General features: G+C 40.4%; 1 protein-coding gene and 1 pseudogene across 3 annotated transcripts in view; both read left to right on the forward strand.

Moving 5' to 3' along the window:
- Positions 1-23690, forward strand: part of ILRUN (inflammation and lipid regulator with UBA-like and NBR1-like domains) — a 119510-nt gene that overhangs the window by 51059 nt on the left and 44761 nt on the right. The gene's annotated exons all lie outside the window — the stretch shown is intronic.
- LOC132432073 (lysosomal-associated transmembrane protein 4B-like) lies at positions 6394-9428 on the forward strand (annotated as a pseudogene).

Raw genomic sequence — 23690 nt, forward strand, 5'->3', positions numbered from 1 at the left:
GAGTAAGCAGCATGGGTGCTTGTCACCATTTTAGCCTTGGTACAAACATGCCTCCCCTCTTCCTAGTAGAGTACCGTCTTTCAAAGTTCCACAGGAGACGGACTTCCCTAGCGGTCCAGTGGTTAAGACTCCATGCTCTCAAATGCAAGGGGTGCTGGTTCAGTCCCTGGTTGGGGAACTAAGGTCCCACATGCTGCACGATACAGCCAAAAAAAAAAAAACCACCCAAAAGAAAAAACCCAAAATAACCCAAAGTTCCACAGGAGAGCTGTACCCCTGCACTTGATGGTTCCTTCTAAAGCAGAGGGGTTCTAGTTGTGAAGTAGGCACTGAGGTCACGTGATACTCTGGTTATCACATGCTGATGAGGGTTTCTTCCACTTGAAATAGCTCTTCTTGTTAAATGGCTTCACGTGGTTCCTTAGGGACAATTCACATGTAGATTAAATACTTATATTCATTTAGTTTTCTCAGAGGTTAGAAATGGAACTTCCCTTATTAAGCTCCCAAATCATACTATATAATATAGTCCCACAGGTTAGGAAACTTAATGGTTGCTCTATGTAAACCACACAGTTTATTTCTTTAAACCTTTGTAAGTTCCTCTTTCAGCTTCTCCAGTTTATGGAATGTCCACCTTAACCAGGTAGTGTGGGACTGCTCCTCCTCATTCTTCTCCAGTGTTTTAACTGATGATGTTGTAAAAGAAGCTCTGGTTTCATAGATGTCCTCTAGACTCTACACAGGTGTCTTCTGTTTAGATGCTGTTCTACTTGGCATCTCTGCCAGCTCTCTTGCCCTTTTGCCTACTGACCCCACCTTTAGAATGTCTCTCTTTTATGTTGCACTCAAAAACCCTGCTTCATTTGGTTCTAGAAGATCCTCAATAAGATACTCTCTGAAAAAGGAAGGGAGGGAGGAAGGAAGGAAGGAAAACCACCAGCAGCAGCAGCCACAAGCCAGATTAGAGCTCCTGGAGCAGTCAGCCAACATGGTGCCATTCTAGCCCCCTAGACATGTGTATCATTTAGCAACAGCCTGTGGAACAAAAACCACATTCACAGAAAAATAGACAAGATGAAAAGGCACAGGGCTGTGTACCAGATGAAGGAACAAGATAAAACCCCAGAAAAACAACTAAATGAAGTAGAGATAGGCAACCTTCCAAAAAAAGAATTCAGAATACTGATAGTGAAGATAATCCAGGACCTCAGAAAAAGAATGGAGGCAGCGATTGAGAAGATGCAAGAAATGTTTGGCAAAGACTTAGAAGAATTAAAGAACAAATAAACACAAATGAACAATACAATAACTGAAATGAAAAGTGCACTAGAAGGAATCAATAGCAGAATAACTGAGGCAGAAGAACAGATAAATGACCTGGAAGACAGAATGGTGGAATTCACTGATGCAGAACAGAATAAAGAAAAAAGAATGAAAAGAAATGAAGACAGCCTAAGAGACCTCTGGGACAACATTAAACGCAACAACATTTGCATTATAGGGGTCACAGAAGGAGAAGAGAGAAAGACCTGAGAAAGTATTTGAAGAGATTATAGTCAAAAACTTCCCCAACATGGGAAAGAAATTAGCCACCCAAGTCCAGGAAACACAGAAAGTCCCATACAGGATAAACCCAAGGGGACACACGCCGAGACACATAGTAATCAAATTGGCAAAAATTAAAGACAAAAATGATTGAAAGCAGTAAGGGAAGAACAACAAATAACATACAAGAGAACTCCCATGAGGTAAACAGCTGATTGCTCAGCAGAAACTCTACAAGCCAGAAGGGAGTGGCATGACATATTTAAAGTGATGAACCTACAACCAAGATTACCCTTCCCAGCAAGGATCTCATTCAGATTTGATGAGAAGTCAGAAGCTTTACAGACAAACAAAAGCTAAGAGAATTCACCACCACCAAACCAGCTCTACAGCAAATGCTAAAGGAACTTCTCTAAGTGGGAAACACAAGAGAAGAAAAGGACCTACAAAAACAAACCCAAAACAATTAAGAAAATGATCATAGGAACATACGTATCGATAATTACCTTAAACGTGAATGGATTAAATGCTCCAACTAAAAGACACAGGCTCGCTGAATGGACGCATATATATGCTGTCTACAAGAGACCCACTTCAGACCTAGGGACACATACAGACTGAAAGTGAGGGGATGGAAAAAGATGTTCCATGCAAATGGAAATCAAAAGAAAGCTGGAGTAGCAATACTCATATCTGATAAAATAGACATTAAAGTAAAGAATATTACAAGAGACAAGGAAGGACACTACATAATGATCAAGGGATCAATCCAAGAAGAAGACAAAACAATTATAAATATATATGCACCCAACATAGGAGCACCTCAATACATAAGGCAACTGCTAACAGCTATAAAAGAAGAAATGGACAGTAACATAATAATAATGGGAGACTTTAACACCTCACTTACACCAATGCACAGATCATCCAAACAGAAAATTAATATGGAAACACAAGCTTTAAATGACCCAGTAGACCAGATAGATTTAATTGATATTTCTAGGACATTCCATCCAAAAACAGCAGATTACACTTTCTTCTGAAGTGCGCACAGAACATTCTCCAGGATAGATCACATCTTGGGTCACAAATCAAGCCTCAGTAAATTTAAGAAAATTGAAATCGTATAAAATTTCTGACCACAATGCTGTGAGATTACAAATCAATTACAGGGAAAAAACCCCTAAAAAACACAGACACATGGAGGCTAAACAATATGTTACTAAATAACCAAGAGACCACTGAAGAAATCAAATAGGAAATCAAAAAATACCTAGAGACAAACGACAATGAAAACACGACAGTCCAAAACCTATGGGATGCAGCAAAAGCAGTTCTAAGAGGGAAGTTTATAGCAATACAAGCCTACCTCAAGAAACAAGAAAAATCTCAAATAAACAATCTAACCTTACACCTAAAGGAACTAGAGAAAGAAGAACAAACAAAGCACAAAGTCAGCAGAAGGAAAGAAATCATAAAGATCAGAGCAGAAATAACTGAAATAGAAACAAAGAAAACAGTAGCAAAGATCAATAAAAGTTAGTTCTTTGGGAAGATAAACAAAATTGATAAACCATTAGCCAGACTCATCAAGGAAAAGAGGGAGAGGACTCAAATCAATAAAATTAGAAATGAAAAAGGAGAAGTTACAACAGACACCACAGAAATACAAAGCATCCTAAGAGACAACTACAACAACTCTATGGCAATAAAATGGACAACCTGGAAGAAATGGACAAATTCTTAGAAAGATATAACCTTCCAAGACTGAACCAGGAAGAAATAGAAAATATGAACAGACCAGTCACAAGTAATGAAATTGAAACTGTGATTAAAAATCTTCCAACAGGGCTTTCCTGTTGGTGCAGTGGTTGAGAGTCTGCCCGCTGATGCAGGGGACATGGGTTCATGCCCTGGTCCAGGAAGATCCCACATGCTGTGGAGCGACTGGGCCCATGAGCCATGGCCACTGAGCCTGTGCGACCGGAGCCTGTGCTCCGCAGCGGGAGAGACCGCAGCAGTGAGGCCCGTGTACTGCCCAAAAAAAAAAAAAAAAAAAAAAAATCTTCCAACAAACAAAACTCCAGGACCAGATGGCTTCAGAGGTGAATTCTATCAAACATTTAGAGAAGAGCTAACACCCATCCTTCTCAAACGCTTCCAAAGCATTGCAGAGGAAGGAACACTCCCAAACTCATTCTATGAGGCCACCATCACCCTGATACCAAAACCAGACAAACATACCACAAAAAAGGAAAATTACAGACCAATATCACTGATGAATATAGATGGAAAAGTCCTCAACAAGGGCTTCCCTGGTGGCGCAGTGGTTGAGAGTCCGCCTGCCGATGCAGGGGATACGGGTTTGTGCCCTGGTCCGGGAAGATCCCACATGCCGCGGAGCGGCTGGGCCCGTGAGCCATGGCCGCGCAGCCTGCACATCCGGAGCCTGTGCTTCGCAAAGGGAGAGGCCACAACAGTGAGAGGCCCGCGTACTGCAAAAAAAAAAAAAAAAAAAAAATCCTCAACAAAATACTAGCAAATAGAATCCAGCAACACATTAAAAGGATCATACACCATGATCAAGTGGGATTTATCCCAGGGATGCAAGCGTTCTTCAGTATACGCAAATCAATCAATGTGATACATCATATTAACAAACTGAAGAAGAATAAACATATGGTAATCTCAGTAGATGCAGAAAAACTTTTGACAAACTTCAACACCCATTTATGATAAAAACTCTCCAGAAAGTGGGCATAGAGGGAACCTACCTCAACATAATAAAGGCCATATATGACAAACCCACAGCAAACATCATTCTCAATGGTGAAAAACTGAAAGTATTTCCTCTACAATCAGGAACAAGACAAGGATGTCCACTCTTACCACTATTATTCAACATACTTTTGGAAGTCCTAGCCTTGGCAATCAGAGAAGAAAAAGAAATAAAAGGAATACAAATTGGAAAAGAAGAGGTAAAACTGTCACTCTTTGCAGATGACATGATACTATACATAGAGAATCCTAAAGATGCCACCAGAAAACAGAGCTAATCAATGAATTTGGTATAGTTGCAGGATACAAAATTAATTCACAGAAATCTCTTGCATTCCTATACGCTAATGATGAAAAATCTGAAAGAGAAGTTAAGGAAACACTCCCATTTACCATTGCAACAAAAAGAATATAATACCTAGGAATAAACCTACCTAAGGAGACAAAAGACCTGTATGCAGAAAACTATAAGACCCTGATGAAAGAAATTAAAGATGATACCAACAGATGGAGAGATATACCATGTTCTTGGTTTGGAAGGATCAATATTGTGAAAATGACTCTACTACCCAAAGCAGTCTACAGATTCAGTGCAATCCCTGTCAAATTACCAATGGTATCTTTTACAGAACTAGAACAAAAAATCTTAAAATTTGTATGGAGACACAAAAGACCCAGAGTAGCCAAAGCAGTCTTGAGGGAAAAAAAACGGAGCTGGAGGAATTAGACTCCCTGACTTCAGACTATACTACAGAGCTACAGTAATCAAGACAATACGGTATTGGCACAGAAAAATACATCAGTGGAACAGGATAGAAAGCCCAGAGATAAACCCACACACCTATGGTCAACTATGACAAAGGAGGCAAAGATATACAATGGAGTAAAGACAGTCTCTTCAGTAAGCGGTGCTGGGGAAACTGGACAGCTACATGTAAAATGAAGTTAGAACACTCCTTAACACCATACACAAAAGTAAACTCAAAATGGATTAGAGACCTAAATGTAAGACCAGACACTTTAAAACTCTTAGAGGAAAACATAGGAAGAACACTCTCTGACATAAATGACAGCAAGATCTCTTTTGATCCACCTCCTAGATTAATGGGAAAAAAAACAAATGGGACTTAATGAAACTTAAAAGCTTTTGCAAAGCAAAAGAAGCTACAAACAAGACGAAAAGACAACCCTGAGAATGGGAGAAAATATTTGCAAGCGAATCAACGGACAAAGGATTAATCTCCAAAATATATAAACAGCTCGTGCAGCTCAATATTAAACAAACCAGCTAATCCAAAAATGGGCAGAAGATCAAAATAGACATTTCTCCAAGAAGACATAGAGATGGCCAAGAAGCACATGAAAAGCTGCTCAACATCACTAATTATTAGAGAAATGCAAATCAAAACTACAATGAAGTATCACCTCACAGCAGTTAGAATGGGCATCATCAAAAAATGTACAAACAACAAATGTTGGAGAGGGTATGGAGAAAAGGGAACCCTCGTGCACTGTTGGTGGGAATGTAAATTGATATAGCCACTATGGAGAACAGTATGGAGGTTCCTTAAGAAACTAAAAATAGAATTACCATATGACTCACCAATCCCACTACTGGGCATATACCCAGAGAAAACCATAATTCAAAAAGACACATACACCCTAGTGTTCATTGCAGCACTGTTTACAATAGCCAGGTCATGGAAGCAACCTAAATGCCCCTCAACAGACAAATAGTTAAAGAAGATATGGTACATACATACAATGGAGTATTAGCCATAAAAGGGAACGAACTTGGGTCATTTGTAGAGATGTGGATGAATCTAGAGACTGTCATACAGAGGAAATGAAGAGGAAAACCAATATCGTATATTAACGCATTTATGTGGAACCTAGAAAAATGGTACAGATGAACTGGTTTGCTGGGCAGAAATTGAGACACAGATGTAGAGAACAAACATATGGACACCAAGGGGGAAACGTGGTGGTGGGGGAGTGGTGGGATGAATTTGGAGATTGGGATTGATATGTATACATAGATATGTATAAAATGGATGACTAATAAGAACCTGCTGTGTAAAAAGAAAATTTAAAAAAATTCTTTATCTCTTTAAAGAAAAAAAGATACTCTCTGTTTCAGTTTTGATCTCTAGTTCCCTCCAGTATCAGAAATAGGAGTACCCCTTGAAAATAAGAGATTTCTTTTTTGATTTAAAGAATGCTATCCTAAGCTGATTGTGATTTGTATGGGAAGTGTTTTTAGAAGGGACATTTCAATATGTAAATGAGATCCGAAATCCTTAAATATCTTTACCTTATAAGGTCTACATTAAGTTTAAAAGGCGATGGGCTATTTTGGCTTCAGAGAAGGAAGCCTGCAGGTTTGTACAATCCAGTTGGTTGTACTGACACCAAGTGGTCATTTGTTTGGTGGTCGTGTCCAGGTAGTTCCTCAGGAGTCACAGGCAGTGTGAAGTGGCTCTACTGTTCAGATTAATCTCTAAAATGCAGTCATGTGGGTCCTGAACCTCTATGAAGCATCGAAATCAAGAGATCAGGTGAAACAGTGATAGATCTTTAAAGTGTAGTAAATAAAATATTTGCATGTCTAGGTACGAAGCGTCAAATATTTTAACTACTTGAAAATTGTAATGTGAGTAGTTTTAATGTGAACTGTTTGTGCTAACACTGTTTCCTTTATAATTAATTGTATTATTTCCCAGTAGACCAAATATATATCTAAGGGTTTAGTGGAAGTGCAAAAATATAATTTCAAAGCAGCATCTTTTTTCTTATGGTAGCCAGAGCCGTTTTGATAACGGAAATGTCTTTGATCTGGAATGTTAGGTTCCAAGGATTCTGAATTTAAGGATCGACAGTTCCTTAAAAATTTTTAACCAAATTTAATTCTTTATTAATATCCATGTACTTATTGTTAAACAGAAAATAGTTGTAAAACCACTGAGCATTTAAAAAATAAATACTTAGGCATAATTGCTTTTTTAAAAAATATAATTCTTGGAGGCAACTGCTCGTATATCTCGGGGGAGTCGTGGAGCAAGGGCTGGCGGGCAGCGAGCGGGGCTGGGAGCGCAAGCAGGAGTGGCTGAGGAGCCGGCAGCAGCCACGCGGCGGGCTCGGTCCAATGCGGCTGAAGCTCCCGCAAACTTGGGTGCGCGCTCGCACTGCTGTGCCAGCAGCCTGAGTGATGAAGATGGTGGCCCCCTGGACGCAGTTCTACTCCAACAGCTGCTGCCTGTGCTGCCATGTCTGCACCGGCACCATCCTGCTTGGCGTCTGGTACCTGATCATCAATGCCGTGGTACTGCTGCTTCTGTTGAGCGCCCTGGCTGATCCAGATCAGTATCACTTTTCAAGTTTTGAACTCGGAGGTGACTTTGAGTTCATGGATGTTGCCAGCATGTGCACTGCTATTGCAATTTCTCTTCTCATGATCCTGATCTGTGCAGTGGCTACTTATGGAGGATACAGGCAACACGTGGCCTGGATCATCCCATTCTCCTGTTACCAGGTCTTTGATTTTTCCCTGAACACCTTGGTTGCAGTCATTGTGCTTGTTTATCCAGACTCCATCCAGGAATACATACGACAGCTGCCTCCTGATTTTCTTTACGAAGGTGATAGCATGTCAGTGACTCCTACCTTGTTTGGTCTTTATTATTATTCTGTTTATCAGCATTATCTTTACTTTTAAGGGGTACTTGATTAGCTGTGTTTGGAACTGCTACCGATTCATCAGTGGCAGGAACTCCTCCGATGTCCTGGCCTCTGTTACCAGCAATGACACTACGGTGCTATGCACCCCCGTACGACGATGCCGCTGTGAATGGCACCGCCAAGGAGCCGCCACCACCTTAGGCTTATGCCTAAGCCTGGAAATAGGGTGTAGCTGAGAGTGACAGCTTGACTTTCATACATCAGGGCAATAGGTCTTTAATTTTACTTCTGAGATGAGCTTCTGAGCTTATTTGTTGCTGAAATGCTACAGTTTAAAATTTTAGATGTTAAGTTGAAACTCTCTGTAGTTTGAAACCTATACTTTAGCTAGAGCACCGTGGTAGAGTAACTGTAGAATTCTTTCTGTGGGGGTTGCGGTGGGCTCCCCTAGTCTTCGCTCAGCATTGAAACTACCCAACAATCCGGATGAACCTTTTGTCTGAGGAGGCTGTTGTACGTGCTGAGCCCCAGAGTTGAAGAATTTATGACACTTTTCTCTCCGTTCCCTCCTTTCTCTTTTGAACACATAAAATAAAATCAAAATTATATGATGCTTAGGCCATTCCAGTTTATAGAACTAACCTTAGGGGAAGAGGAATGTTAATCGTGTAAGTAGTCCATATATACATATACATAAAACAAGTATTTCCTTAGATCCTTTATGATTTAAATTCAGTGACAATTTGAGTTTGCTGGTCAAGGATTTTGTCCATGGGCCAAATTGAAGCCCTTTGTCGATTCCTGGCAGTGAGGACAGTCAGTCGCCACCCCGGTGGCTGCTCTTGTACACCCATGTCTGGGGTCACGGCATGGCGTGTTAGAGGGGAACTGGTTGGTACTGTGTGGTATCTGGTTCTCCCTTTCTCCCAGTTTCCCATCCCTACTCAGAGCCCCCTTTCACTAAGTGTTCTGCCCTAGCCTGACTCAGGGAGGACATCCATCAACCTTTGTCTAGTGGAATTGCTGATATGTATTTACCCAACAATCTGAAAAAAGGTTTTCTTCTCTCCCTGCAAGGCACATCCTACTACTTTGAACTTCTGAGTATATCTCATCATCTTTTAAAATGAGTGTAAAACAGTCTTCAGAAAAATGGGAGGTGGCGGGGGTGCTTTCCTTGTGAAATGCCCTTATCTTGACTACCTGAATTTCAAGGGACTTTTATATATTCATATGTTCAAAAGTCACACCTCTCCTGCTTGTTCATTATTGAATGTGCTGTAAATGAAGCCATTTGGAATTAAAGTGAGATTTGCCCACATCCAAGAAAAAAATATATATATAATTCTTAACTTTTGTGTGTGTATGCATTGGTAAGGGCTATAGCTTAGGTAGAATCTAGTTAAAAATATTTCGTTACGTAGAGAGTATATCCCTATCATAGTGAAACATAAACACATAAAACTTCCTGCGCTTCTTTGATTTTTTTTAACATGTTGATTGGAGTATAATTGCTTTACAGTGGTGTGTTAGTTTTTGCTTTATAACAAAGTGAATCAGTTATACATATACATATGTTCCCATATCTCTTCCCTCTTGCGTCTCTCTCCCTCCCACACTCCCTATCCCACCCCTCTAGGTGGTCACAAAGCACTGAGCTGATCTCCCTGTGCTATGCAGCTGCTTCCCACTAGCTATCTATTTTACGTTTGGTAGTGTATATATGTCCATGCCACTCTCTCACTTTGTCACAGCTTACACTTCCCCCTCCCCATATCCTCAGGTCCATTCTCTAGTAGGTCTGTGTCTTTATTCCTGTCTTACCCCTACGTTCTTCATGACATTTTTTCCTTACATTCCATATATATGTGTTAGCATACGGTATTTGTCTCTTTCTTTCTGACTTACTTCACTCTGTATGACAGACTCTAGGTCCATCCACCTCACTACAAATAATTCAATTTCGTTTCTTTTTATGGCTGAGTAATATTCCATTTTATATATGTGCCACATCTTCTTTATCCATTCATCTGTTGGTGGACACTTAGGTTGCTTCCATCTCCTGGCTATTGTAAATAGAGCTGCAATGAATATTTTGGTACATGACTCTCTGAATTTGTGGTTTTCTCAGGGTATATGCCCAGTAGTGGGATTGCTGGGTCATATGGTAGTTCTATTTGTAGTTTTTTAAGGAAACTCCATACTGTATCTCCATAGTGGCTGTACCAATTCACATTCCCACCAGCAGTGCAAGAGTGTTCCCTTTTCTCCACACCCTCTCCAGCATTTATTTCTAGATTTTTTGATGTCCATTCTGACTGGTGTGAGATGATATCTCATTGTAGTTTTGATTTGCATTTCTCTAATGATTAATGATGTTGAGCATTCTTTCATGTGTTTGTTGGCAATCTGTATATCTTCTTTGGAGAAATGTCCATTTAGGTCTTCTGCCCATTTTTGGATTGGGTTGTTTGTTTTTTTGTTATTGAGCTGCATGAGCTGCTTGTAAATTTTGGAGATTAATCCTTTGTCAGTTGCTTCATTTCCAAATATTTTCTCCCATTCTGAGGGTTGTCTTTTTGTCTTGTTTATGGTTTCCTTTGCGGTGCAAAAGCTTTTAAGTTTCATTAGGTCCCATTTGTTTATTTTTTTTTAATTTTCCATTTCTCTAGGAGGTGGGTCAAAAAGGATCTTGCTGTGATTTATGTCATAGAGTGTGCTGCCTATGTTTTCCTCTAAGAGTTTGATAGTTTCTGGCCTTACATTTAGGTCTTTAATCCATTTTGAGCTTATTTTTGTGTATGGTGTTAGGGAGTGTTCTAATCTCATACTTTTATATGTACCTGTCCAGTTTTCCCAGCACCACTTATTGAAGAGGCTGTCCTTTCTCCACTGTACATTTCTGCCTCCTTTATCAAAGATAAGGTGAGCATATGTGCGTGGGTTTATCTCTGGGCTTTCTATCCTGTTCCATTGATCTATCTTTCTGGTTTTGTGCCAGTACCATACTGTCTTGATTACTGTAGCTTTGTAGTATAGTCTGAAGTCAGGAGGCCTGATTCCTCCAGATCCGTTTTTCGTTCTCAAGATTGCTTTGGCTGTTTGGGGTCTTTAGTGTTTCCATACAAATTGTGAAATTTTTTGTTCTATTTCTGAGAAAAATGCCAGTGGTAGGGATTGCATTGAATCTGTATATTGCTTTGGGTAGTAGAGTCATTTTCACAGTGTTGATTCTTCCAATCCAAGAACATGGTATATCTCTCCATTTATTTGTATCATCTTTAATTTCTTTCATCAGTGTCTTATAATTTTCTGCATACACGTTTTTTGTCTCCTTAGGTAGGTTTATTCCTAGATATTTTATTCTTTTTGTTGCAATGGTAAATGGGAGTGTTTTCGTAATTTCACATTCAGATTTTTCATCATTAGTGTATAGGAATGCCAGAGATTTCTGTGCATTAATTTTGTATCCTGCTACTTTACCAAATTCATTGATTAGCTCTAGTAGTTTTCTGGTAGCATCTTTAGGATTCTCTGTGTATAGTATCATGTCATCTGCAAACAGTGACAGCTTAACTTCTTTTCCAATTTGGATTCCTTTTACTTCCTTTTCTTCTCTGATTGCTGTGGCTAAAACTTCCAAAACTATGTTGAATAAGAGTGGTGAGAGTGAGCCACCTTGTCTTGTTCCTGATCTTAGTGGAAATGCTTTCAGTTTTTCACCATTGAGGACGATATTGGCTGTGGGTTTGTCATATATGGCCTTTATTATGTTGAGGAACGTTCCCTCTATGCCTACTTTTCTGTAGGGTTTTTTTTTTTTTTTCCCGGTACGTGGGCCTCTCCCTGTTGTGGCCTCTCTCGTTGCGGAGCACAGGCTCTGGATGCACAGGCTCAGCGGCCATGGCTCACGGACCCAGCCATTCCGCAGCATGTGGGATCTTCCCGGACCGGGGCACGAACCCGTGTCCCCTGCATTGGCAGGCGGACTCTCAACCACTGCACCACCAGGGAAGCCGTCTGTAGAGTTTTTATCATAAATGGTTGTTGAATTTTGTTGAAAGCTTTCTCTGCATCTATTGAGATGATGATATGGTTTTTCTCCTTCAGTTTGTTAATACGGTGTATCACGTTGATTGATTTGCGTATATTGAAGAATCCGTGCATTCCTGGAATAAACCCCACTTGATCATGGTGTATGATCCTTTTAATGTGCTGTTGGATTCTGTTTGCTAGTATTTTGTTGAGGATTTTTGCATCTGTGTTCATCAGTGATATTAGCCTGTAGTTTTCTTTCTTTGTGACATCTTTGTCTGGTTTCGGTATCAGGGTGATGGTGGCCTCGTAGAATGAGTTTGGGAGTGTTCCTCCCTCTGCTATATTTTGGAAGAGTTTGAGAAAGATAGGTGTTAGCTCTTCTCTAAATGTTTGATAGAATTCGCCTGTGAAGCCATCTGGTCCTGGACTTTTGTTTGTTGGAAGATTTTTAATCACAGTTTCAATTTCAGTGCTTGTGATTGGTCTGTTCATATTTTCTATTTCTTCCTGATTTAGTCTTGGCAATTTGTGCATTTCTAAGAATTTGTCCATTTCTTCCCAGTTGTCCATTTTATTGGCCTAGAGTTGCTTGTAGTAATCTCTCATGATCTTTTGTATTTCTGCAGTGGCAGTTGTAACTTCTCTTTTTTCATTTCTAATTGTATTGATTTGAGTCTTCTCCCTTTTTTTCTTGATGAATCTGGCTAATGGTTTATCAATTTTGTTTATCTTCTCAAAGAATCAGCTTTTAGTTTTATTGATCTTTGCTATCATTTCCTTCATTTCTTTTTCATTTATTTCTGATCTGATCTTTATTATTTCTTTCCTTCTGCTAACTTTGGGGGTTTTTTGTTCTTTCTCTAATTGTTTTAGGTGCAAGGTTAGGTTATTTATTCAAGATGTTTCCTGTTTCTTAATGTAGGATTGTATTGCTATAAACTTCCCTCTTAGAACTGCCTTTGCTGCATCCCATAGGTTTTGGGTCGTCGTGTCTCCATTGTCATTTGTTTCTAGGTATTTTTTGATCTCCTCTTTGATTTCTTTAGTGATCACTTCGTTATTAAGTAGTGTATCATTTAGCCTCCATGTGTTTGTATTTTTTACAGATCTTTTCCTGTAATTGATATCTAGTCTCATAGCGTTGTGGTCAGAAAAGATAGTTGATACAATTTCAATTTTCTTAAATGTACCAAGGCTTGATTTGTGACCCAACATATGATCTATCCTGGAGAATGTTCCATGAGCACTTGAGAAAAATGTGTATTCTGTTGTTTTTGGATGGAATGTCCTATAAATATCAATTAAGTCCATATTTTTTAATGTATCATTTAAAGCTTGTGTTTCCTTATTTATTTTCATTTTGGGTGATCTGTCCATTGGTTAAAGTGGGGTGTTAAAGTCCCCTACTATGAGTGTGTTACTGTCGATTTCCCCTTTTATGGCTGTTAGTATTTGCCTTATGTATTGAGGTGCTCCTATGTTGTGTGCATAAATATTTACAATTGTTATATCTTCTTGGATTGATCCCTTGATCATTATGTGGTGTCCTTCTTTGTCTTTTGTAATAGTCTTTTTTTTTTTTTTTTTTTTTTTTGCGATACACGGGCCTCTCACTGTTGGCCTCTCCCGTTGCAGAGCACATGCTCTGGACGCACAGGCTCAGCGGCCATGGCTCTTGTGCCCAGCTGCTCCGCGGCATGTGGGATCTTCCCAGACCGGGGCAGTAACCCATGTCCCCTGCATTGGCAGGCGGACTCTCAACCACTGCACCACCAGGGAAGCCCTCTTGTAATAGTCCTTATTTTAAAGTCTGTTTTGTCTGATATGAGATTTGCTACTCCAGCTTTCTTCTGATTTCCATTTGCATGGAATATCTTTTTCCATCCCCTCACTTTCAGTCTGTATGTGTCCCTAGGTCTGAAGTGGGTCTCTTGTAGACAGCATATATATGGGTCTTGTTTTTGTATCCATTCAGCCAGTCTGTGTGTTTTGACGGGAGCATTTAATCCATTTACATTTAAGGTAATTATCGATATGTATGTTCCTATTCCCATTTTCTTAATTGTTTTGTGTTTGTTATTGTAGGTCTTTTCCTTCTTTTGTGTTTCTTGCCTAGAGAAGTTCCTTTAGCATTTGTTGTAAAGCTGGTTTGGTGGTGCTGAACTCTCTCAGGTTTTGCTTGTCTGTAAAGGTTTTAATTTCTCCATAAAATCTGAATGAGATCCTTGCTGGGTAGAGTAATCTTGGTTGTAGGTTTTTCTCCTTCATCACTTTAAATATGTCCTGTCCTGCCACTCCCTTCTGGCTTGCAGAGTTTCTGCTGAAAGATCAGCTCTTAACCTTATGGGGATTCCCTTGTGTGTTATTTGTTGTTTTTCCCTTGCTGCTTTTAATATGTTATCTTTGTATTTAATTTTTGATAGTTTGATTAATATGTGTCTTGGCGTGTTTCTCCTTGGATTTATCCCGTATGGGACTCTGTGCTTGCTGGACTTATTTCCTTTCCCATATTAGGGAAGTTTTCAACTATAATCTCTTCAAGTATTTTCTCAGTCCCTTTCTTTTTCTCTTCTTATTCCGGGACCCCTATAATTCGAATAATGGTGCGCTTAACGTTGTCCCAGAGGTCTCTGAGACTGTCCTCAGTTCTTTTCATTCTTTTTTCTTTATTCTGCTCTTCAGTAGTTACTTCCAGTATTTTATCTTCCAGGTCACTTATCCATTCTTCTGCCTCAGTTATTCTGGTATTGATCCCTTCTAGAGTATTTTTAATTTCATTTATTGTGTTGTTCATCGTTGCTTGTTTCCTCTTTACTTCTTCTAGGTTCTTGTTAAATGTTTCTTGCATTTTGTCTATTCTATTTCCAAGATTTTGTATCATCTTTACTATCATTATTCTGAATTCTTTTTCAGGTAGACTGCCTAATTTCTCTTCATTTGTTAGGTCTGGTGGGTTTTTATCTTGCTCCTTCATCTGCTGTGTGTTTTTCTGTCTTCTCATTTTGCTTATCTTACTGTGTTTGGGGTCTCCTTTTTGCATGCTGCAGGTTCGTAGTTCCCATTGTTTTTGGTGTCTGTCCCCAGTGGCTAAAGTTGGTTCAGTGGGTTGTGTAGGCTTCCTGGTGGAGGGGACTAGTGCCTGTGTTCTGGTGGATGAGGCTGGATCTTGTCTTTCTGGTGGGCAGGTCCACGTCTGGTGGTGTGTTTTGGGGTGTCTGTGGCCTTATTATGATTTTAGGCAGCCTCTCTGCTAATGAGTGGGGTTGTGTTCCTGTCTTGCTAGTTGTTTGGCATAGGGTGTCCAGCACTGTTGCTTGCTGGTCGTTGAGTGAAGCTGGGTGTTGGTATTGAGATGGTGATCTCTGGGAGATTTTTGCCATTTGATATTACGTGGAGCTGGGAGGTCTCTTGTGGACCAGTGTCCTGAAGTTGGCTCTCCCACGTCAGAGGCACAGCACTGAGTCCTGGCTGCAGCACCAAGAGCGTTTCATCCACACGCTCAGAATAAAAGGGAGAAAAAGTAGAAAGAAAGAAAGAGGATAAAATAAAATAAAGTTATTAAAATAGAAAATAATGGTTAAGAAAAAAATTTTTATTAAAAACAAAACAAAACAAAAACGGACGGACAGAACCCTATACAGACAAAATCGCACACAGAAGCATACACATACAGACTCACAAAAAGAGGAAAAGGGGAAAAAATAATGTATCTTGCTCTCAACGTCCACCTCCTCAATTTGGGATGATTTGTTGTCTATTCACGTATTCCACCGTTGCAGGGTACATCAAGTTGATTGTGGAGATTTAATCCGCTGCTCCTGAGGCTGCTGGGAGAAATTTCCCTTTCTTTCTCTTCTTCGTTCGCACAGCTCCTGGGGTTCAGCTTTGGATTTGGCCCCGCCTCTGCATGTAGGTCACTGGAGGGCGTCTGTTCTTCGCTCAGACAGGACAGGGTTAAAGGAGCAGCTGATTAGGGGGCTCTGGCTCACTCAGGCCGAGGGGAGGGAGGGGCACGGATGCAGGGCGAGCCTGCTGCGGCAGAGCCTGGCGTGACATTGCCCTGCCTGAGTCACGCTGTGCGTTCTCCCGGGGAAGTTGTCCCTGGATCACGGGACCCTGGCAGTGGCGGGCTGCACAGGCTCCCGGGAGGGGAGGTGTGGATAGTGACCTGTGCTTGCACACAGGTTTCTTGGTGGTGGCAGCAGCGGCCTTAGCGTCTCATGCCTGGCTCTGGGTTCCGCGCTGATAGCCGCGGCTCGCGCCCGTCTCTGGAGCTCCTTTAAGCAGCGCTCTTAATCCCCTCTTCTCGTGCACAAGGAAACAAAGAGGGAAGAAAAAGTCTCTTGCGTCTTCGGCAGGTCCAGACTTTTTCCCGGACTCCCTCCCGGCTAGGCGTGGTGCACTAACACCTTCAGGCTGTGTTCACGCCGCCAACTCCAGTTCTCTCCCTGCATCCAACCGAAGCCCAAGCCTCAGCTCCCAGCACCGCCCGCCCCTGCGTGTGAGCAGACAAGCCTCTCAGGCTGGTGAGTGCTGGTCAGCACTGGTCCTCTGTGCGGGAATCTCTCTGCTTTGCCCTCCGCACCCCTGTTGCTGTACTCTCCTCCGCGGCTCCGAAACTTCCCCCCACCGCCACCTGCAGTCTCCGCCCGTGAAGGGGTTCCTAGTGTGTGGAAACCTTTCCTCCTTCACAGCTCCCTCCCACTGGTGTAGGTCCCGTCCATATTCTTTTGTCTCTGTTTATTCTTTTTTATTTTGCCCTACCCAGGTTCGTGGGGGAGTTTCTTGCCTTTTGGGAGGTCTGAGGTCTTCTGCCAGCGTTCAGTGGGTGTTCTGTAGGAGTTGTTCCATGTGTAGAGGTATTTCTGATGTATCTGTGGGGAGGAAGGTGATCTCCGTGTCTTACTCTTCTGCCATCTTCCCCCTCCTCACTTATGTGACAGTAATTTTAATGTGCATCATTGGTTTAATGACTACTTTTCTTGTGAGGAGAAGGGAAGAGCATTGTCATATTAAATGAACATATTTGATCATATGCATTTTGATTTCAGAAATATTAAAAATGAGGTGAAAAGTAAGACTTACAATGGAGGAGATATGTCCATTTCCCTGTCACAAAAATGTTTACATGTATGCTGAAAGTGTTTCAGATGAGTAATTCTTAAGGTTTTACTGAATTGTTATGTGATGGGAATTTTTAATAAGTGCCATTGTGTACCCTTGCCACTGAATCAGACCACAGCATGTCTCTTACAAATCAGGAAGCAAGCATAATTGCTTCCTATTCAAATCATGGTGGATATCTAATTTATCAGTACAGTAGTCCCCCTCTTGTCCTTGGGGGAACATTCCAAGACCCCCAGTGGATGCCTGAAACCACGGATAGTGCTGAACCCCATATATACTTGGTTTTTCCTGTACATACATACCTATGATAAAGTTTAATTTATAAATCAAGCACAATAAGAGATTAACATAACATAATAAAATAGAACAGTTATAACAATATGCTGTAATAAGAGTTATGTGAATGTGGTCTCTCTCCCTCTCTCCTTCTGTCTCTCTCTCTCAAAATATTTTATTGTTTGTAATCACCCTTCTTGTGAAGATGTGAGATGATAAAATACCTACAAGGAGGATCATTTGCTTTGGGTGATCCTGGATCATCAAGCCATGACAATGTGAATGGTTGGATGTCAGGAGCAGATGATGTCGATGGTTGGGGGTTCTGGGTGGGATGGAGTGGGAAGGCATGAGATTTCATTACACCACTTAGAATGGTGTGCAGCTTAAAACTTATGAATTGTGTATTTCTGGAATTTTCCATTTAGTATTTTCAGATTGAGGTTGGCCTTGGGTAATTGAAACCACAGAAAGCAAAACTGTGGGTGTGGGGCTATATAACTACTGAAAAATATGTGGTTATTTTATTTTAACAGAATGGTGATTAGTGTCTAAAGTAATTGAAGTATAGGGCTTTTAAGGTTTATCTGATATTTTAATTTTTATGATGCAGTTTATATTCCTTAATTATTGCTCGAAATGTAGCTGTTATTTTTAAAAACCTCCTATTAGGGGCTTCCCTGGTGGCTCAGTGGTTGAGAATCTGCCTGCCGATGCAGGGGACACGGGTTTGAGCTCTGGTCTGGGAAGATCCCACATGCCACGGAGCAACTAGGCCTGTGAGCCACGACTACTGAGCCTGCGCGTCTGGAGCCTATGCTCCACAATATGAGAGGCCGCGATAGTGAGAGACCTGCACACCGCGATGAAGAGTGGCCCCCACTTGCCGCAACTAGAGAAAGCCCTCGCACAGAAACGAAGACCCAGCACAGCCATAAATAAATACATACATACCTCCTATTAGTCTTGCAGTTAACTGTAGGAATTTTTGAAGAGGGTATCTTTTTACTGAAAAGCAAATTCCATTCTCTTCCTGTATTGATGCTTTGACATTAGCCACACAGTGCTCTAATGAGTTTTTCCTTGGAATGGCAAAGATATTTATCACTTAGAAATTAGTTCATTCTGTAATCTTTATCTTGAAAAACAAAATCCCTTTTTAAAAAACCCTCTTAATTTTTCTCCTTTTAACTTTAAAGAGCTTATGGTTTCCTTTCTTTACAAAGAGAATGTCAATGTCAGACATTTGGCTCCAGGTAGGAATGCTTTGAGCCTCTGGATTTTACTTGGTAGTGATCAGTGTCCTTCCAGTTTCCTCTTATGATTTCTAAGAGTTTTGCTTGTACTTTGTTTTGAGATGGTCTTGAAAGTAACTGAATTCTACAGTGGGTCAGGCTTTGGCTTAGTAGTCACTTCAAAGTCATTTTTTCCTTTTTTAGTTTTACAATTGTCTTTTGTATTTAGAAATCAGAAGTGAATAGGAAAGCAGACCTTATCTGACCTAAGTCTTACTAAGACTTTAAAGAGCATTTAATAATACATTTTATTTAACTTGGTATAGCCCAAATAGTATCATTTCAACATGTGGCTGTAGTTCCACTTCAAGCACTCAGTAGCTACATGTGGCTAGTGGCCTGCAGCTCTATAAACTCTGGTATGTTGTACCAATTTTTTTTGTTTTCTGTAACAAATTGTGTAGAATTGGTGGCCATCTTCTTCTTAAGAATTTGCTAGTGAAACCTGGGCCTGGAGGGTTCTTCTTTTTATTTATTTATTCATTTATTTTTGGCTGCATTCGGTCTTCGTTGCTGCACGTGAGCTTTCTCTAGTTGCGGCGAGCAGGGGCTACTCTTCGTTGCAGTGCGTGGGCTTCTCATTGTGGTAGCTTCTCTTGTTGCCGACCACGGGCTCTCGGTGCACGGCCTCAGTAGTTGTGGCTCGTGGGCTCAATAGCCCAGGCTCAGTAGTTGTGGCACACGGGCTTAGTTGCCCTGCGGCATGTGGGATCTTCCCGGACCAGGGCTCAAACCCATGTCCCCTGCATTGGCAGGCGGATTCTTCACCACTGAAGCCCTTCAGTTTATTTTTATAGTTATAGATCTGTTCAGGTTATGTTTCATCTTGGGTGACTTTGCGTAATTTCAAGGAATTGATCCTTTTCACTAAATCATTGAATTTATGTGTGTAGAATTGTTTGTACTATCCTTTATTATCATTCTAATGCTTTCTGTGTATGTAGTGATAACCCGCTCTTATTCTTGATATTTTGTGTCTCCTCTCTTTTTTTCTTTAATAATCTTGATAGATTTCTTAATTTTAAGAAAACCAGCTTTTGGGTTCATTGATTTTCCTGTTTTTCTGTTTTCAGTTACATGGATTTCTGCTCTTTTTATTTATTATTATTATTATTATTTTGGCTGCGTTGGGTCTTCATTGCTGTGCGCCAGCTTTCTCTAGTTGCGGCGAGCAGGGCTACTCTTTGTTGTGGTGCGTGGGCTTCTCATTGTGGTGGCTTCTCTTGTTGCAGAGCACGGGCTCTAGAGCACAGGCTCAATAGTTGTGGCGCACAGGCTTAGTTGCTCTGTGGCATGTGGGATCTTCCCAGACCGTGGCTCGAACCCGTGTCACTGAATTGGCAGGTGGATTCTTAACCACTGCACCACCAGGGAAGTCCCTGGATTTCTGCTCTTAATTTTATTATTTCTCTCCTTCTGTTTGACTTGGGTTTATTTTTTTCTTTTTCTAGTGTCTTAAGATGGAAGCTTGGGGTCATTGATTTGAGACCTTTCTTTTATAATGTAGGTATTTAATATTATTCTCTTAGTCTGTTTGGGCTGCTGTAATAAACTACTATAGACTGGGTGGCTTGTAAACAACTGAAATTTATTTCTTACATTTCTGGAGGCTGGGAAGTCTAAAATAGAGATGCTGGCAGATTCAGTGTCTGTTGAGGGCTAGTCTCCTACTTCATAAGGTGGCCTTTGTATCCTTTCTGGGATGTTTTTTAATAAGGATGCTAATGTCATTCATGAGGGCTCTACCCTTAGGACCTAATCACCTCTCAGAGGCCCAACTTCGAAATACACTCACATTGGGGATTAAGTTTCAAAATAAAAATTTGGTGGGGGGAGGATACAAATGTTTAGTCTACAACAACGGTAAATTTCCCTCAGAGTGCTGCTTTTAGCTGCTTATCATAAATTTTGAAATACTGTATTTTCATTTTCATTCAGTTCAAAGTATTTCCTAATTTCCCTTGAGACTTCCTGTTTGACCCATGGATTGTATTGAAGTATGCAGTTAAGTTTCCAAATGTTTGGTAATTTTTCTGTTATCTTGTTTGATCATTTCTAGTTTAATTCTATTATGTTAAGAGAGCATACTTTGTATGATTTCAATTCTTTTAAATTTGTCAAGGTGTTTATGACCCAGGAGATACACCCAAGAGATATTGTCTATCTTGGTGAGTATTTCATGTGTACCTCGAAAGGATGTGTATTTTGCTATTGTTGGGTGGAGTGTTGTATAAATGTCAGTGAGATGTAGTTGGTTGATGCTGTTGTTCAATTTCTCTATATCTTTATAGATTTTTATTGGGGGGATCAACTAGTTCTATCTATTACTGAGAAAAGAGTGTTGAAGTCTCCAACTTCAGTTTTGGACTTGTCTGTTTCTCCTTTCAGTTCTGTCAGTTTTGGGTTCATGTATTTTGAAGCTTTGTCGTTAAGTGCATACACATTTAGGATTATGTCTTCAAGGTGCGTGACCCATTTATTATTGTGTGATGTCCCTCATTGTCACTGGTATTTTCTTCACTCTGAAGTCTGATATTAATATAGCCACTCTGGCTTTCTTTGATTAGTGTTTGCATGCTGTATCTTTTCCTAGCCTTTTACTTTCAGCCTCCCTATATTATTATATTTGGAGCTTCTTACAGACAGCATATAGTTAGGCTATTTTTTTTTCCTTTCTGACAATCTCTTCTAATTGGTGTGTTTAGACTATTCACATTTACTATAGGTATTGATATATTTGAATTTAGTTCAACCATTTTATTATTTTAGGACTTTTAAATCAATTACATCACTAAACTTATTTGTGATTAAATTCTTTAAAAAATGTATTTGTCCTGATAATAAAAGAAATATATGACCTAGAAGATATAGAAAACATAAAGAAAACAACATTTATTCTGAAATACAGATATAGACACTGTTAGTGTATGTATCCAAATATTAAAAGCATAAAAAATTTTGTTTTTCAAATTTGGTATTGTGCTACATACAATCGTATAACCTACTTTTTTCCTATTAACTAATATTTTAGAACCTTCCCCCTACTATTAACCAAAATGTTATAGATTGTTCTTTCTTTTTCGGTTGAGATAAAATTCACATAACAAGTTAACCACTTAAAGCATACAATTCATTGGCATTTAGTACATTCACAGAATTGTGCAGCCATCATCTTTTTAGTTCCAACACATTTTTATTACCCCAAAAGGAGACTCCATACCCATTAAGCAGTCACTCCTCATTCATAGAGCCCCTGGTGACCACTAATGTACTTTTTGTCTCTATGGATTGATAATTCTTTTTGCTGTGTTGGGGCAAGGTATATAAATAGTGATCTAAAAATAAAATATATTAGACAGCCATCTCAAAAACAGAATCTGGGCTGCTTACTAAGAATGAACAAACCATAATTTACTTGGCTCACTTACGGTTAAATTCTTAAATATTCTTCTTTATTAAGAAGGACACTAGAGTAGCAGCGTGAACCTTGAAGTCATACCGTCTGGGTTTGACTTCTAGTTCAACAGTGCAGTAGCAGTGTGACCTTTAGGAAATTATTTTAGCTTTCAATGACTCAGTTTCTTCACCTATAAAATAAGGAAAACGGTCCTCACCTCATAGGGTTTTGAGGGAATTTGAGGAGTTAATGCATGTAAAAGCTTTTAGAACAGCACCTGGCATGGTAAGCAATGAATAGGTGTTAGATGCTGCAGCTGCTACTGCTTCTTCTTCTTGTTGTTGTTTTTCTTTTTATATATAAATTTATTTATTCTTGGCTGCGTTGGGTCTTCAGTGCTGCACACGGGCTTTCTCTAGTTGCCGTGAGCAGGGGCTACTATTCGTTGTGGTGCGTGGCTTCTTACTGAGGTTGCTTCTCTTGTTGCGGAGCGTGGGCTCTAGGCATGTGGGCATCAGTAGTTGTGGCATCTGGGTTCAGTAGTTGTGGCTCCTGGGCTCTAGAACACAGGCTCAGTATTTGTGGCACACAGGCTTAGTTGCTCCACAGCATGTGGGATCTTCCCAGACCAGGGCTCGAACCCACGTCCCCTGCATTGGCAGGTGGATTCTCAACCACTGCGCCACCAGGGAAGCCCCTTCTTCTTGCTATTAAAAGATATGACTATATTTTGAAACCTTATGTGGTAATCCTTCCTCAACTGTTAACTTGTCTTGTGAGAACTCTCTTAGTAAAGATTCCTTAAGGTTTTTCCATGTCAGATGCCTGGTGGCATCTTCAGGGTGGAGTCAAAGATTCCAGGTCATAAAATGAGAAAGGTGTTAAACATGTGGAATACCCAAGGCAGAAGAATATGCAGCTTAATGTGCACTAAAAATTATGCAGAGAATTAAAATTTACCAGAGCAGAAACCACCAGTGGAAACCACTACTGGGGTAGAAAAACCAGAACTGTAATTGACAAATTACTGGAGGCTCAGTGTGGACAAGCCTGAGAGATGAAGACTCTAGGAGTGTCCCCACACTTTCGTGAGTTTTACCTCAAGAATCTCTACCAGGTTTTCCCAGTGGATATTGGAGAAAAAAAATCCCCTAATTCTTCTGGCAGGGAAGGGGGGAAAGTAACTGTTTTGAAATTACCCGGAATATTGTCTGGGTAATATCTCCTGCTCTCAGGAGAAATTATTTTACCAGAGCCTTACCTGCTATGGGTTTATCAGAGCCTAACTGACCTAGAGGAAGGGAAATGCCCAGCTCCAGTCCCCTTAGCCGTCCTGTCCCATAAATGGGGAAGAAAACTGAGAAGCACTGATGAAGTTCATAGTCCAGGGGCACAGGCTCACCAAAAGACTGAGGCCTAATCATAGGACTGCAGAATGCTTCCCCTCCCCCTACACCTAAAAGACTCTTTTCTGCAGTTCCTTTTACACAGTATATTCACGTACACCTTTCAACAGAAAAGGAAAAGACAAAAAGCACAGTTTGAAGAGACTG

The sequence above is a fragment of the Delphinus delphis genome, chromosome 10 (genome assembly GCF_949987515.2).
Source record: "Delphinus delphis chromosome 10, mDelDel1.2, whole genome shotgun sequence".
Taxonomy (NCBI): Eukaryota; Metazoa; Chordata; class Mammalia; order Artiodactyla; family Delphinidae; genus Delphinus; species Delphinus delphis.